General features: G+C 48.5%; 1 non-coding gene across 1 annotated transcript; it reads right to left on the bottom strand.

The window, feature by feature from the left end:
- Nucleotides 1-11,410: 11,410 nt before the first annotated feature.
- TRNAK-UUU lies at nt 11,411-11,483 on the bottom strand. The gene has a single exon. It is a non-coding gene; the product is annotated as a tRNA-Lys (tRNA).
- Nucleotides 11,484-11,742: the final 259 nt, after the last annotated feature.

Below are 11,742 nucleotides of genomic sequence, written 5' to 3' on the forward strand. Positions count from 1 at the left end.
TATTCCTCACCCACCTACCCCTCCATCAGGACAGACTAGGTATGTTCTGCTGCCCTTCACTCATGCAGGAAGGATAATAACATTTCATTCCACTCAATCCTAAAGTGATTTGTAACCTGCCACCAGCCAAAACTGGTCATTTTGGGAAAGCGGCCCCATCATGCTGCATAGCTAGGCAGAGTAGGTGTGTCTGTGCAAACACAGTTTGTTCCTAAAGTCTTTCCCCCAGCTCCTCACTAGATGTGAGGGGGGAGCTCATTCAGCCCCTGCTTCCGCTTAGTATTTAAAAACTCCTTATTGTCCCTATCTCTGCTGACATTAGATTTCTCCTCCTGTCTTTTCCTTGATAGTTCTGATGAGGTGGCTGAGTGGTTAAGGCGATGGACTGCTAGTCCATTGTGCTCTGCATGCATGGGTACAAATTGCATCCTCATTGGATGCATTTAGTCATTACTCCTCCTTTGTAGACAACCATGTCCCCGTTTGGTATGATGTTGCTTCTTGCAAACAAAAACCTTCTCAGAAACTCAGAACTCTCTTGCTTTAAATAAAATGTCTAAATCCCAGATTTCTTAAAAAAAGAAAAATTCTCTAGTCCTGTATTTCTTAATTTATATCTCAAAAGGTAACATCCTCATCATCTCCTCCAAACACCCTGGGACCTGCCCAAATTATTAAAATACCCTCAACCCGAGCAAGGCCAGAGCAGTGAACCAGAGCTAGTGTCTAGGCCAAGCTGTTCTGAAGGAGGCAACTCCAACATTTTCTCCCTGCTTCCCTTGGCAAGGTCTGACTGGGAAAAAAAAATTCCCCAAACTGAAAAACCAATACTAATCTGTTTGGGGACTTTGGTTTGAAAGTATTATTGTTATTATTCTCTTCTGAATCAGTTCAGTTGAGTCTTTGTCCTCCAGGTGTGTTACCAGCTAAAACCACATTGAGGGTACTGGACCACTGACCTATCAGCTCTTAACACCCAAACTTTCAGTAACTCTATTATCAGTGCCTGCGAGTGTAATTTAAACCATAGGTTCATCTAGCTCTGAATCTTGTCTTCTGACAGTAGCCAATACCAGGTGCTCCAAAAGCCAGTCTTTAAGGTAGCACCGGGAGTTGAACCCAGGATCTCTTGTTTACAAAACAGGTGCTTTAACCAGCCAAGCCATGGTAACTACTGGTGCTTAAAGCAGCCTGTTTGCTCACACCTGACTCTCTGCCAATCCCCACTGGGCCCTTACAAGTGTTGCTCGTGTTTGGCTTCTGTAAAGCAGAGGAGCAGGTGAAGTTTTGCTCCCAAGGTGTGTGTGCGATTCTTTGGACAGGTCTACACTATGAAATTAGGTTGGTGTAATTACATTACTTAGGCTGGCAATGCAGTTCTATCAACCTAATCCCAGTGCAGATAGCAGCTCAGCTGTCAGAACTTTCTGGAGCTATGAAAGGAGAGAGGTCCGGCCTCTGTAGTAGGAATGCAGGGCAGGCGAGTTCATGGTGGGATACTGGTGGAGACCAGTTATGGTGATATAATGACCAGCAGCATTTACACTGACAATTTGGCACAAAGCTCTAGGCCTCTTGTCGAGGTGGTTTTATTTTGTCGCCAGACGTGGCATTGCAGTGTGTGCACCAGCCAAAAGCTGCCGACCGAGGGAGCGTTGTGTGTTTTTCACACACCTGAGCAAGATAATTCTGCTGAAATAACTTTGTAGTGCAGACCTGGCCAAAGATTCACTCACACACAGCTTGCAAGGAAAACCTCACCTGCTCCTCTGCTTTGCAGAATCCAAACACAAGCAAAGCTTGTCAGGCCCCAGTGGGGATGGCAGGGAGTCAGGTGTGGGCAGAGAGTGTCCCTGAGCCACAAGCAGGCACCATGGCTTAGCTGGCTAAAGCACCTGTCTTGTAAACAAGAGATCCTGGGTTCAACTCCAAGTGGTGCCTTGTTGAGTACCTCTTGGAGCACCTGGTATTGGCAGCTGTCAGAGAACTAAATGGGCCTTTGGTCCAGCCCAGTAGGGCTGTTTCAATTACACTCACAGGCACTGATAACGGAATTACTGAGAGTTAAGAGCTGATAGGTCAGTGTTCCAGCCTGTCACAGATAACTCCCCTCCCTCTGGGACAGGGGCAGGTCTGGGCTCTCACACTAAATGCTCATTGTGGCTGCCAGAACCTGTGGGCAGCTCATTTAGTTTGCACTGAGGGTTGAGTCCTGCTTCATGCACCATGTGTGAGAATGAAAATCCTAAACCACCCTTTGAAATAACAGATGCAGCAGGACGTGTTATTGTCCCTGCCCCTAAGCAGACAGACCAATGGAGAAATGCCATCGAGTCCAGGGTAATACTCCACTGCCAGTTTATCTTTTTTGCTTGCTAAACTCCCTTCCAACCTTGAGGGCTCCCAGAGCCCAATATTGAGCTTGAGCTGAGATGTCTACAGTGCAAATTTACCACCCCACAGCCCTAGCCTGGGAGCCTGCACTGGCACAGGAAAGCCATGAGTGTTTCATTACAGTGTGGACATAGCCCCAACCCACTTAGCTTTGGAACCCATGTCCCCTGCCTAGCAAGTGCTATTGAACTGAGGGTGAGTCCCTCAATCAGGGTCTGCCAAGCACAGTTGTGCTGCCCTTGGTTCACACAACAAGGATAACAACCCTTTATTTCTCCTGCCCCTGTAACATGGAGACTGGGAATCCAACACCAGCCACCAGTGATCATTTCGGCCAGCAACCCAACCTATTTCCAACATACTGTAAAATCCAGATGCAGACTCATACACGAAACCTTGCAAGAAAATCTTCCTGAGGGGGTCTGAAGCACCTGCTGCTGGAGGGAAGTAGGGAGCTGTGGGTTGGGATTGAGGAGCAGCGGGAATAGGAGGGGGCTGTGGGTTGGGACAGAGGAGAAGGGTGAAGATGAGCAGGCTCTGGTTGGGAGTGAGGAGCAGTGAGCATAGGAGGGACTGAGGGTTGGGACTGAGGGGCACTGGGAAAAGAGGGGACATGGGTTTAGGCTGAAGAGCATCTTCATTTGGGGATCCAGCAGGACAGGGGAAGGCAGCAGGTGATTCTAATTCCTTAGGGATATTCTGTGTGTTTGTGTGTGTCTGTGTGTGTGTGTGTGTGTGCAGGGGAGGAACATGCTCTATGCCCAGAGGCCTTTATTCCTCCAGGCTGCAAGGACAGAGGGGCTGTCAGGAAGTTGCCCCTTCAAACCCACACACAAAAAGGCCCTTCTGAGGAAAGAGAAAATCCTGAAGAGAAAAAGTAACATCAAAGAGGACATGGGAAAGACAGTGTAAGATCTTGGTGAGCAGTTTATCACCTGACCAGGGACTTGAACCCTGGACCTTCAGATTAAAAGTCTGATACTCTACCAACTGAAAGCAGCAAAGAGTCCTGTGGCACCTTATAAACTAACAGATGTTTTGGAGTATGAGCTTTCCTGGGTGAATACCCACTTCAGCTAGCCAGGCTCATGAAGAAAAAGAGCAAGTTGGTGCAGAGGAGAAACTAGTAAAGAAAACAAGAGCGGGAAACAATATGGGAAACCTGCTGCTCTCTCTGGCCCGGTCAACACTGTGAGTTTATATCGAATTTAGCAGTATTAAAGGGCATTAACCCTGCACCCGTCCACACAACGAAGCCCTTTATATCGATATAAAGGGCTCTTAATACCGATAGCTGTACTCCTCCCCGGCGAGGGGAGTAGCGCTGAAATCGGTATTGCCATGTCGGATTAGGGTTAGTGTGGCCGCAATTCGATGGTATTGGCCTCCAGGCGCCATCCCACAGTGCACCATTGTGACTGCTCTGGACAGCAATCTGAACTCGGATGCACTGTAAAATCAGAATAATCCCGTAGTGTAGACATACCCTGTGATTAACAACATTGGTGGCTAATTGAAAGGCTGATGGTTCAAACCCAAGTGAAGATGGAGGTGGTTTTTTTTAGTCATGAGGGTTTTTTTTAGTGATGAGAATCCAGTACATTTTAACAGGCAGAAAAATCTCTTCAACGCTGGTCTAACCTCATTGGGCAAGCATAAGTAACACTTTTGCCAGATGCATTGGTGGTATAGTGGTGAGCATAGCTACCTTCCAAGCTAGTTGACCTGGGTTCAATTCCCAGCTGATGCAATGATGTGATGTTTTCTCTGCTGGGAAGTGATTTAATTTCAGTCACATTGTATCAGTTTATCAATGGAATGAGAGAATCCATGTGCTGCAGGTCATTCAACGCACAATGGAGGAAGAAAGGGGCAGGACTATACAATGAGCTGTTGGAGTTATCCTGATATTACAATGTTTGGTTTATTTTTTAAAAAACTTCCTTTACTTCCATCTCCATTTTAGACTCAGACGCTTTAAGGTTAGAAGGGACCAGTGTGATCATCTAGTCCGACCTGCTGCACCTTGCAGGCCAAAAGACCCCACCCACCCACTCCTGTAATAGACCCGGGAGGGGAGGCAGCTCTGTGCTCTGCCCCTCCCCCAGGCAGCACATGGAGGCCCTCTGCTCCCCTCCCCCAATGGGTGTGCAGAAATGTGCCAGCAGCACTGAGGTGGCTCCCTGCCCACTCTGCCTCCGTCACTCTGTGCCGCTTCCAGAAATGGCCGGCATGTCCCAGCATCCCCTGGGGTGGGCGGAGTGTCTCCATTCACTGCCCCTGACCTGAGTACCAACTCCACAGCTCCCATTGGCCAGGAACTGCAGCCAATGGGAGCTCTGGGGGCAGCGCCTGCAGGCAGCGGCGCACGGAGACTCCCTGGCCCCGCCCACCTAGGAGCTGCTGACGCAGGGTTGTGTGTACCGGTCACTTTGGGAGCTGCAGTGCCCGGGGTAAGCGCCACCCCTCCTGAACCCCAACCCCCTCCCCCAGCGCAGAGCCCGCACCCCACACCCAAATTTCCTCCCAGAGCTTTGCTTGTCTTCCTTTCACCCAGAACTGTCCTTCTCCTGGGCTGCAAGTAGCCATCCCTGGGAAGCCAAGAGGCAGTCACAGGATTCTACCTCCCAGCAGCCAACCACACCTCCCCAGGCTTTGCAGAACGAATGGTGGTGCTCTACTAACCCCACTTAGCTGCACTGAGGCGCTGAGCTTCTGCCCTGCCTTCCTCAGCTCGACTTTCCTCTTTTGCCCCATTCCCACCTCACTCCCTCCTTTGGCAAGTCACACAAAGGAAGCCAGCAGGAAGAGCCGGCCGCCATAGGCCAACCTCCAAGGGCAGAGGAGACCAAGCCACAAGGCTTCAAAAGGTGACTGGCCAAGGTCCTCTAGCTTTCCCCTGCTGATGCTAAGGCTTTTTCTCAGCTCATTTCACCACCCTCTGTCCTGCAGGGGTTGAGTTTATCGCAGGTGTTACCCAAAATTGGGCCAACTAGTAAGTGTAAGGAGAACAAATGACCCACCAGAGTTTGGCAGAAAGCAGCACATTTGTTATACTGACAGCTAAGCTCAAAATAAGCGGGGGCAGGGGGTGTCACACTCGCACTCGCATACTCACACTCCCAGGACGGGCACGGCACTGGAGATGTTAGGATTCTGCAAGGTAAGTGTCCCACAGCACAGCTATGGACGGTGCGATGAAGGTAAGTCTTCCTGAGGCACAGTGAAATGCAACGCTGTGAACCACTGGCCAGGCGGTCCGGGCGAAGGGCATTCACTGGAGGTTCAAGCTTGTGAGTGCTCTCCTGAGCACAGGGTCCCTTCCCCTTTTAAGGGCCTGCACCTCATGGCCTGCGACCAGAGATGACTTGGTTGCATCTGGTTGGTCACACTCCACCTTGGGCAGTGTCCATGCTCTGGGTGTGTGAGTGCTGCCTAATTAGAGTCCCAGACACCTTGTCTACCTGGAAGCTCTTCTGCTCTTCAACCAGCCCATTCATCCCACAAGCATTCCAAGGGGGAACGGGAGGGGAAAAGCCACTTCACAGGCATTCAGAGAGGGAGCGGAGACAAAAGTGGGCGCAGGGGAAGTATAACAGACCTTTTGAGCAAGGAAATCACTGCTGCTCCTACAACAGCAGGGACAGGCCAGTAGGAGCTAGGAAAGTTAAACCATCATGTTTTTGCTTGGTTTCAAACTAGGGACCTTTTGCATGTTACGCAAACATGATAACCACTACACTACAGAAACTCTGTTGTGGGGCTCTGCCCCTCCCTTCATAAGAACATAAGAATGGCCATACTGGGTCAGACCAAAGGTCCATCCAACCCCGCATCCTATCTGCCAACAGTGGCCAATGCCAGGTGCCCCAGAGGGACCGAACCTAACAGGTAATGACCAAATGATCTCTCTCCTGCCATCCATCTCCACCCTCTGACAAACAGAGGCTAGGGACACCATTCCTTACCCAGCCTAGCTAATAGCCATTCATGGACTTAATCTCCATTAATTTATCTGCAAAAAGAACAGGAGTACTTGTGGCACCTTAGAGACTAACAAATTTATTTGAGCATAAGCTTTCGTGGGCTAAAACCCACTTCATCGGATGCATGCAGTGGAAAATACAGCAGGAAGATACATATATATATATATATATATATATATATATATATATACACAGAGAACACGAAAAAATGGGTGTTGCCATACACACTATAATGAGAGTGGGCAGTTAAGGTGAGCTATTATCAGCAGGAGAAAAAAACCTTTTGTAGTGATAATCGGGACGGCCATTTCCAACAGTTGACAGGAAGGTGTGAGTAACAGTAGGGGGACAAATAAACACGGAGAAATAGTTTGACTTTGTGTAATGACCCATCCACTCCCAGTCTTTATTCAGGCCTAATTTAATGGTGTCCAGTTTGCAAATTAATTCCAATTCAGCATCTCTCGTGGGAGTCTGTTATTGAAGGTTTTTTGTTGTAATATTGCGAATTTAGGTCTGTTATCAAGTGACCAGGGAGATTGAAGTGTTCTCCAACTGGTTTTGAATGTTATAATTCTTGATGTCTGATTTGTGTCCATTTATTCTTTTATGTAGAGACTGTCTGGTTTGGCCAATGTACATGGCAGAGGGCATTGCTGGCACATGATGGAATATATCACATTGGTAGATGTGCAGATGAACGAGCCTCTGATAGTGTGGCTGATGTGATTAGGTCCTATGATGGTGTCCCCTGAATAGATATGTGGACAGAGTTGGCAATGGGCTTTGTTGCAAGGATAGGTTCCTGGGTTCGTGTTTTTGTTGTGTGGTTGCTGGTAAGTATTTGCTTCAGGTTGGGGGATGTCTGTAAGCAAGGACTGGCCTGTCTCCCAAGATCTGGGAGAGTGAGGGATTGTCCTTCAGGATAGGTAGTAGATCCTTGATGATGCGCTGGAGAGGTTTTAGTTGGGTGCTGAAGGTGACGGCTAGTGGGGTTCTGTTACTTTCTTTGTTGGGCCTGTCCTGTAGTAGGTGACTTCTGGGTACTCTTCTGGCTCTGTCAATCTGTTTCTTCACTTCAGCAGGTGGGTATTGTAGTTAAGAACACTTGATAGAGATCTTGTAGGTGTTTGTCTCTGTTTGAGGGGTTGGAGTAAATGCGGTTGTATCTTAGAGCTTGGCTGTAGACAATGGATCGTGTGGAGTGGTCTGGATGGAAGCTGGAGGCATGTAGGTAAGTATAGCGGTCAGTAGGTTTCCAGTATATGGTAGTGTTTATGTGACCATCGCTTACTAGCACTGTAGTGTCCAGGAAGTGGATCTCTGGTGTGGACTGGTCCAGGCTGAGGTTGATGGTGGGATGGAAATTGTTGAAATCATGGTGGAATTCCTCAAGGGCTTCTTTTCCATGGGTCCAGATGATGAAGATGTCATCAGTGTAGGGCAAGTAGAGTAGGGGCGTTAGGGGACGAGAGCTGAGGAAGCGTTGTTCTAAGTCAGCCATAAAAACGTTGGCATACTGTGGGGCCATGTGAGTACCCATAGCAGTGCCGCTGACTTGAAAGTATACATTGTCCCCAAATGTGAAATAGTTGTGGGTGAGGACAAAGTCACAAAGTTCAGCCACCAAGTTTGCCGTGACATTATTGGGGATACTGTTCCTGATGGCTTGTAGTCCATCTTTGTGTGGAATGTTGGTGTAGAGGGCTTCTCCCTCCATAGGGGCCAGGATGGTGTTTTCTGGAAGATCACCAATGGATTGTAGTTTCCTCAGGAAGTCAGTGGTGTCTCAAAGATAGCTGGGAGTGCTGGTAGAGTAGGGCCTGAGGAGGAGTCTACATAGCCAAACAATCCTGCTGTCAGGGTGCCAATGCCTGAGATGATGGGGCATCCAGGATTTCCAGGTTTATGGATTTTGGGTAGCAGATAGAATAACCCTGGTCGAGGTTCTAGGGGTGTCTGTGCAGATTTGTTCCTGTGCTTTTTCAGGGAGTTTCTTGAGCAGATGGTGTCATTTCTTTTGGTAACTCTCAGTGGGATCAGAGGGTAATGGCTTGTAGAATGTGGTGTTTGAGAGGTGCCTAGGAACCTCTCGCTCATATTCCGACCTATTCATGATGACGACAGCACCTCCTTTGTCAGCCTTTTTTATTATGATGTCAGAGCTGTTTCTCAAATACATTTGTTAGTCTGTTAGGTGCCACAAGTACTCCTCATTCTTTTTGCTGATAAAGACTAACATGGCTTCCATTCTGAAACTTACTAATTTATCTAGTTCTCTTTTAAACCCCCTTATAGCACCAGCCTTCACAACCCCATCAGGCAAGGAGTTCCACATGTTGACTGTGTCTGTGTGAAGAAGAATTTCCTTGTATTTGTTTTAAACCTGCTGCCTACTAATTTCATTTGGTGGCCCCTAGATCTTATATTATGGGATCAAGTAAATAACTTTTCCTTATTCACTTTCTCCACACCACTCATGATTTTATAGACCTCTATCATATCCCCTCTTAGTCTTCTCTTTGCCAAGCTGAAAAGGTCTAGTCTCATTAATCTCTCCTCATATGGGACCCGTTCCAAACCCCTAACCATTTTAGTTGTCCTTCTCTGAACCTTTTCTAGTGCCAGTATATCTTTTTTGAAATGAGGAGACCACATCTATATGCAGTATTCAAGATGTGGGTCTACCATGGATTTATATAAAGGCAGTAAGATATTCTCTATCTTATTCTCCTTTTTTTAATGATTCCTAAAATCCTGTTTGCTTTTTTGACTGGCACTGCACACTGTGTGGTCGTCTTCAGAGAACTATCCATGATGACTCCAAGATCTCTTTCCTGATTAGTTGTAGCTAAATTAGCCCCCATCATATTGTATGTATAGTTGGGGTTATTTTTTCCAATGTGCATTACTTGACATTTATCCACATTGAATTTCATTTGCCATTTTGTTGCCCAATCACTTAGTTTTGTGAGATCTCTTTGAAGTTCTTCACAGTCTGCTTTGGTCTTAACTATCTTGAGTAGTTTAGTATCATCTGCAAACTTTGCCACCTCACTGTTTACCTTTCTCCAGATCATTTATGAATAAGTTGAATAGGATTGGTCCTAGGACTGACCATTGGGGAACACCACTAGTTACCCCTCTCCATTCTGAACACACAGATGGGCCAACCTGGAGAAAGTGGTGGCAGTCCCTCGATAGATCAGCTGGTAGAGCAAAGGACTGGAGCCGGCACTCAGGAAGTCATCCTTATGTCACCCTTCTGACTCCAGCTTGAGGCAGAGCTTCTTTTTCTTCCCCTTGCTGAGAAAGAGCAAGAGAAGAAAGGTCAGGTGGGCCAGCTCGGTGCACAAGTCCATGCTGTCTTTTCTTGCTTGGGAGCCCAAAATGAGGAACTCATGGTGGGTAAAGGCACTGCTGTGCTTCCAGAAAACATCCCACCACAGCACACAAAGGGACCAAAAGAGCATGCCAAAGCCTGGGATTGAACTAGGGAACCTCTAGCTCTCCAGTGCTGAGCTACTTCAGCATGTAAATGGCACTTTTTTGGTCTGCTGTTTCTCTGTCTGGGATGTTTTTGTCAGCCCTGGCACACAAAAAGGGCATCACTGCGAGCGCCCACAAAGGCGAGATGAATTTTTGCCTGCCATGCTCAGCTTGACTTGCTTCCTCACCCCATTCCTGCCTTAGATCCTGGGTCACCTGGTGGCTGAAGATGGTCCATTGTCTCAAGCGGTGCCAGAGCCTGACACAGTGCCCCGGGCAGCCTTTGCTGTGCACATGCCGGCCGTGCAGATTTGCAAATACTTTAAAGCTCCTGTCAGTAAGTTCTGGGGACAGTTGCTAAAATTGGCCTGTCTCACCCAGTGGTACATTGACCTCTGTTCAGACTGAGCCAAAGGGGAGGGGGCGGGGCTCGCTGCTGTGGCCGCCGCTGCTGTGAGAGCGGCCGCTGTTGCGGATGAAGCCATCATGCAAGCACTTTCCACCTAGCCACCCACTGAAAATCCTGTAGGATGTAAGGTGGGAATAGAAGAACACCGGGAGAGGAGGGGCTTCCTAATCTCCTCCCCCTTCTGCCACCATCAGCCATCCCATACCCGGTGCTGCACCCAGTGGGGTAAAAAGAAAATGTGGCCATATCGGAAGAGTCAGTTGCGTTCTTTGCGGTTGCCCCGCCAGTCCCCTCGGGCCTGACCTGCCCTCCAGCTCAGCCACTCACTGAAAATTGAAACACAAAACAGTAGAGCCGTAAAAGGCTTCAAGGCCCACCAGGCCCAACCCCCCTTCTCATACGGCAGAAAAGCCACATTTCACCTAACAAGGTAGGGACGTCCTATTGCCCCGCAAGAAGTGGAAGGCCATCGTGTTCGGTCTCAGCAGTACTCGTGGAGCAGGGGGAGATACCTGGCTGAGGAAATTCCCCACAGATGGATCTTGAGCATCACAACCTTGTAGGTAATGACAAGGTCCACTTACGGCACCGGCTGAGCCATTCCTCACAGGCCAGCAACCATTTCTCCCAGTTCGCGTTCCTCACCTCGTCCCCAACCGAACGCTAGAAGGCCCAGCCATCAACCTGCCCACTCTTGCAGCCCTTCTCTTCCGCCCTGACTGATGGGGAGTATTGAGCCTCCTCCCTTAGGCCCTTCAGCATCCCTGGGAACACCAACGCCACCCAAGTGACTTTGGGCCAGTAGGTCAACCAATAGGGCTGCCTCCTAGGCCAGGCTGCAGCCCAGCTTCAGGACTCAGAGGAAATGCAGCTCGCATCCCTCCCTACAGGACTCCAGGCACGGCCAGGCTTCTGGATCAAATGTCCCCTCTTGTGCTCAAGTCACAACAAGCTAGCGGGCAAAAGACAGGCTTTCATGGCCTTTGAGAAAGCAAGATAGAGTCCCAGGCAGTACATGGCCCTTCCTAGTGAAAAGCCAAGTCCTGGGGGGGGGGGGGGGGGGGGAAAGGTGATGTCAGATAACATCCTGGAGAGATGCCTTCTTTTGTTTTGAGGGGAACAGCTCCTTTTTCACCTGACCAGGGACTTGAACCCTGGACCCTCAGATTAAAAGTCTGATGCTCTACCAACTGAGCTAGCCAGGCTCACACATAAATTAAACAAATTTCATGCAGAAGAGAAACTAGTCATGTAAATGAAGGCCAGAAACAATACAGAAAACCTGCTACTGTCGCTCTCTTAGCAGTCCTAGCCCCAGCCTGCTCCTCCATCCGGCGCCCTGAGGCCTTATTCTTTTTTTCATTAACTATCAAATATAGGAGAAAACACAGTTATACAAAGCAAAACAAAATCACAAACAGAAATGTCATTGGAAATACAGAAATAAAAAAGGAAAATGCAATC

Source organism: Mauremys reevesii, linkage group 12 (assembly GCF_016161935.1).
Source record: "Mauremys reevesii isolate NIE-2019 linkage group 12, ASM1616193v1, whole genome shotgun sequence".
In the NCBI taxonomy this organism is placed as follows: Eukaryota; Metazoa; Chordata; order Testudines; family Geoemydidae; genus Mauremys; species Mauremys reevesii.